At 39.1% G+C, this 6,000-nt stretch overlaps 1 long non-coding RNA gene across 1 annotated transcript in view; it reads right to left on the reverse strand.

The window, feature by feature from the left end:
• Nucleotides 1-6,000, reverse strand: part of LOC139045022 (uncharacterized) — a 156,130-nt gene extending 150,130 nt beyond the window's left edge. The window contains exon 1 of the long non-coding RNA XR_011502563.1: nt 5,525-6,000. This is a non-coding gene — a long non-coding RNA (uncharacterized lncRNA). The remainder of the gene's footprint in view (nt 1-5,524) is intronic.

The raw sequence follows: 6,000 nt of genomic DNA on the forward strand, positions 1-6,000 counted from the left end.
AAAATAGTGGAACAAATATTACCATCCCCTTCATACAGATGTGGCAACTGAGGCTGAGAAACTTAGGCGTCTTGCCCAAGGTCATTCAAGATTTATTTAATGACTCGATAAATATTTGTCAGTCAGAGAGAAATTGGTGAGCTGAAATACAATTTGACTTTCCAGCTCTATGTTTTCCCACTAAGTTAGGTTTCCACTACCTTTTAAATAACCGGATTCGAAATGTTAATTGTAAAGATCTGAATGTTTGGGATCTCAAATGAAAAAATGTCTAAAGTGGAAGAAAACTGTCCCTGCTTCAGAACTCGTCTTCCTAAACATTGACAGCAGAAGCCAAGCAGAAGGTGGCCCCTTCCTTTGGAAACCCATTTCAATAAATTTTTGAAATGATACCTATCACTTTTCACATATGAAAATTGACAATGAAATGATAATACATAAATATTCCTGATTTATTTACAAACAACCTAAGAAAACATTTTCTTTGTTCTGTCCATTATGCTAGGCCTTTGTCTCATAAATCTTAGAGGGATCCCCTCCCACCCCCCAGTTTGGGTTTGTAGATACCAGCTCATTAATTGTGACAGTTCCACAGGTGGCTGGCTAATCTCAACCCTGGATCAACAGCAAAGCAGGACTTTGTCATGCAGGATGGCTATCCTTGGAAAGAGGGATCTGGGTCAATGAGTGCAGGTAGGGTGTGCTGTGTTCAATTAATGGAATGGCAGTGGACCAAACTGAGATCCTTCTCGTCTCCTCTCCAACGCAAGCACCTGTTCGTCAAATCTGTTCATTTCCCCCTACTTTTGGAAGTTAACACCAGGGACCAGTAACAAAAGAACGACAGTATGTTTTTGAAGAACACTCCTGTTAGTGACAGTGCTTTAAAATGTTGCTTGTCTTAAGGTTTCTAGCACCCTGCTCTAGACTGAACATTATTTTAGTCACTATGCTCTGCCAAGCACCCGGATAGATGTTTCTACCCTGTCTGGGCCCAGGAAGAGCCAGCAAAGGGAACTGAGCAGAAAGAAGGTAGCAAAGAGGAATCAAACACAGGAGACATCAAGCCCTCAGTAAACATTTCTGTCATCTTTTCTGATAAGTGGAAACTAACATTTGTATAGGGCGTTTTTACTTACAAAAGAGTGTGTCCTTTCAGAATAATGTTATTATTCTAGTATTATTCCCTTTTTCTGGTTGTCCTAATTCACCCAGCAGAGTAGAGCCTCCATGTAGTTCTCTTTTCACAGCTCACTTTCCTCCACTCTCCTTTGTGTCTTTGATTACCATAGGAGCTCCCTCAGGGCAGGGCTGTGTCTTCGCTAGTGTGAGCTCCCCTCCCAGTGTAGTTGAGTCTTGCTCACAGTGGTAAGTCAGTACGTGCTATCTTCTGTCTTACGGGTAATGGACTTTTCTTGCATTAGTGCGATGGCGCTTTTCCTTCTCCATGTAGTGTGGCTGAGCCATCGCATCTGCTATCTGCACTGCTTGCTGTGATCATGGCCCTAGACTCTGGCCAGAGGGCCAGTTTTTGTTCAGAAAGCTGTCTTTCAGTCTCCCAGATACATGTGGCTTTCACCAGAATTGCTGATTTTCAAGCATTTTAGAGGAAGATGAAATTTCATATCCATGAAAACAAGACAGCAACTGCTCTGGCAAGCAGACATGGTAATCCAGCTAAGTTTAGTCTTTATGATGAATCATCCAGAGACTGTTACTTTGCTCTGGGTCGTTAGCTGGTTTTATTTTTAGAAAATCTGAATTTCAGTTAAATCCATTTGGCGGTACATAATCGGAGTGGACTCCATCCAAACTAGGTAATTATGGGTCAGCTGGAGGTGATTATCTCTATCCACAAGCTTGCCGGGGGTAAGAAGCTCTATGCAAGGCTTTTAAAGCAACATTTTCTTCCTCATTACCGATTTAGTACAAATGAATCTCTTTAAGGGCTTTTCTTGCATCATCTTAACTTGGTTTGTTGTCTTTCTGCCTCTTCTTTGGGAAAATAAATCTTCTGGCCAAAATTCTGTCTGAAACAGTGAGGAAAAAGAGTGTGGCTGTGCTGAGCTGATACCAACAGACACGTCTGCTGCAGCCAGGGCACCTTCACTTTGGGTGTCCTTTTGGGGATAATTTTACAAGGCTTTCCAGGACAACTTCAAACCACTCTTCATGATCAAGAGGAGATTTCAAAGGGATACTCCTTCTCTTTAAATTTTGTATCTCTTAAAGAACCTTCTAAAGAAAGATTGGTGATGCAATTTTCTTTACAGCCATTAACAGAAGACAGCAAATGCAACCATATTGAATGGGTTAAGTCTGCTGGGCTGGTTTGTGTCTCTCGTGGGAGGGAGGGTGCTTGGCAGCGCAATTGGATTCTTAGCTCCCAGCGTGCGCTTTTCCCTGTGCACCAGTTGTTTTCCTATTGTTGAGCAGTCAGCGTCTCCCTCCTCTGATTGACTCTTTGTTAACTCTCCGCTTCCTCCACATCTTGCCCCTCTTCCCCCTCATCTTGCAGTGATGAAGTCCAAGGAAGGGGTCATAATAAATGTGTCATCACCATCACATGCTTTAGATCTTCTGGTTTTCACTATATGCTTAGGGATCTTACCAGGAAAAAGCAGAAATGTCTGTCATTTCAACTCTGCTGGAAATAAACCCGGTGTCCTCAGTAGTGTTGCATGTTATTTCAGAAAACATTTTTTTGGAAACCCCTCTGATGACTGATGAAATCCCGGTGGTGTCCTTCACTGACTACTGGCTGCAGACAAGATTTCTGGCTTCTTATAACCTGGAAATACAACTTCCATAACTGTTTCTTTTATCTTGCACTCTTGAATCCAAATTACACAAATGCAATTATGTTTGTGCCACTGAAAACATGATATGGTGGAAGAAATTAATTTGTTGTTAGAAGAATATGGTCAACTAATGGAACAGTCTTTTATGGCTTGAGTAGTCTTGGCATGTTTATTTAATGTCTCTGAATCTCAGTTTCTTTGTTTAGGTAATGTGATAATATGTACTCCATAGGATTATGGAAATCCTCAGATGTGGTTTATAAACCAACAAATATTCTAAAGTTAATAATTGTTAGCCTACTACCAATTTATGCATCCACGTGGTCTAATTTTTTCATGTATACAGGTGGCAGAATTTGGTATTTTATATTGGTATGTGTCCAGGGTCTGTGAGTGTTGTGTATGTGGCCATTTCTAATACTAGCAGCATGACAGGTACAGATAGAAACTTAGTATCTGCCATGAGAGCATAGAGTGGATAAACTAACAACCAAGAAAGACAAATCTAAATAAAAAACAGCTATGGAGTTCTAGAATCATAAAGCTGGGAAGGACCCTGAAGATGATGTAATGTTTACTGATTTATGGGAAAGTAAGGTCCATAGATATTATGAGACCTGCTCAAGGTCACCCCAGCTAATTAGTCACTGACCTGGGCCTCGCTCCAACTCTCCTGATCTGACCCCTCAGCCACCCCCGTCCTATGCACTGCCATTATAACATGGTCTTCTTAAACTCTACATGCAAGCACATTGGGTCAATATGAAATGTTACCAATTAGAAGAGAGAGATAACCTAGAACCCAAGGTATATTTGCATACGAACAAAATAGTACAATAGAATTGTTCAGTGCCCATCATTTCTCTTCTGCTCCTACCTCCCCCCTCAACCATGGGCTGGTTTAGCTCAAGCTGTTTCTCCAACCTCTGCCTTTGTCTTTCTGTGAGCATCTCCGGTACATTCATGATTCTGAGAAGGCAGGGTATCCTGGGATCTCCTTTTAATTCCAACCAGTGGGAAATATCCTGTGACATCCAGAATCAGATTTCTGCTATTCATTCTAAAGATCTTAAATCCTGGTTTTTATAATACACCCACATTTGACTTGATAAACTAGAGTGGACAGCCAGTAAAGTGAAGGCCAGGTAAAGTTTTAGACTGAAGTCAAACAGTTGACATATCCAGCAGTAAGAATGGAGTCCATCCTGGTGTAACCAAATCAATTCTCCTCTAAAGACTCAGGACATTTCCAAGATCCAAACCAATCCCAAAAACTTATTTTAGGGGGAAAACAGCTGTTGGCAAATAACTTGACCAAATAACAATCTTAACAGGCCTCAGGTTCCTCTGTAAGACGGGCATAATAACCTGTCGACAGTGCCAAGGGGAAGATTAAACGAGGTGATGAATTTAATGGTCTTATCACAGTGCCCGGCATGTAGTAAGTCCTGAAAAAGGAAAACTAATAATTTTTGTTTTGAAAACAAACACAATTTGAAGAAAGAAAAAAATCTCATTCTGTAATAAAAATCGAGGGGTGATATTTGCAGGTTATAGTGGGTGGGGTGCAGGCATGAGTTCATGCTCTGTTAGCTACTCCTGTGATCAGAGGACACAGAGAATGAGCCAGGTCCCAGGTCAGCTCACTGGTCCATCTCTGACTCTGCAGGGAGTTTCCTTGACATATCTGAGCTGTTCAAATAGGAAGCAAGCTACCTGTGTAGATCATGTTTTATGGGTGAGTATTAAAAATAGTTTTGATTCCTTAAATTTTCAATTAGATTAGTTAAAGTTCTTCCTAAACTGATATTTAAATTCAGGTAACACTGCCTGATTTTAAATGCCTCTGACCCCAGTGCCTGCAGTAGCTAAGGTCCTCATTTCTGAATTATCACTAACTGATTTCTGGAATGGTCTGGCTCAGTGTGGCATTGGCATTAGAAAACAGCAAAAAGAAACAGCATATAAAGTCTATGAAAAGACTCAGTTCACTTATTATCTTAGCTGTATGGCCTACAGGTAAGATATAGTGCTATATATAAATATAACTGATCATATAAAATGGACATTTGGGAAAAAAACAAGCTGGAGATGATACAAATTTTCATTATCTATCATATTTTAGTAAACTGTCTTTTCTAATTTTACTTTATTCACATGCGTTTTATCTGACATTTTAAATTGGTAGGCAGATTATTTTAAAATAAAACAAAAGAATCAGACTTCTTTATTAAAGAATCTGAATTCATAGTTTTCTGAAAGTAATTTGGAAATGGAAATGTATTTTAATTAAGCAAATTTTAATGTAATAAGAGTTATAAACTTGTACTTTGAAAGATGACTGAGTTCTTTCAAAATTATACTAATTTGAGAGGAGAGAGAATGATAACTTTGAACTAGCTTTTTAAATAACCTGAAAAAATAGGGAAATTGATTTCTTTCTTCTCTCTCCTCTCATATCATAGATCTTCATTCTTTCTTACAAGATCTCACGATGCTGAAAAACACTCATTCGAGTTTTAAACTATTTCCCTTCAATTTCTCCTCTATTAATAAACCCTTGAATTATTCTGTTGGCTAATCATCCTGTCAAAAATTTTATTCTGATATTTAAAGTTTAAATTGTAAAGCATGATAAATCATCGATCTGTTTCTTCAACAAGCATTTATTTAGTGCTTGTTGTTTCCCCAGGTCATGAAGATATAAATCGAGGGAGACCTACCTTTGTGCTCAAGGAGCTCGTTTTCCTTTATCCTCTGTCTTTGTCCAAGTCCTTCCAGGGGCACTCACTCAGCAGATTTGGAGGGTCCCCAGTGGTCACAGATTCAAGCTGTAATGGCTGATTTTCTTTTGTCTTCATCACTGTGACCCTTGACTCTAGCTGGTGACATTTTGGTGCCTTCTTTCTTTTTACTGGACTGAAAATTAACTACTGAATTAACCAGACATTTTTTTTTTTTTTTTTAACAAAGGTGAGACACCACTTTCCAAGTATACGATAAGCAGTTTTTCTCCAGAAATAAGGCTCTGGAGTCCTAAATTTTTTTCCTCATTCTGCTATTAATTCTTTGTATAACCTCATCAATTTCTTCCCCTGCAAAATTCTATTAATAAGTCTGCTGAGAGCTGTTTGATGATTTGCCAAAACTAAGCTCAGCCATACAATTTTCAGCTTTTGAACAAAGTAGTACAACTAGG

This window comes from Equus asinus, chromosome 1 (genome assembly GCF_041296235.1).
Source record: "Equus asinus isolate D_3611 breed Donkey chromosome 1, EquAss-T2T_v2, whole genome shotgun sequence".
NCBI lineage: Eukaryota > Metazoa > Chordata > Mammalia > Perissodactyla > Equidae > Equus > Equus asinus.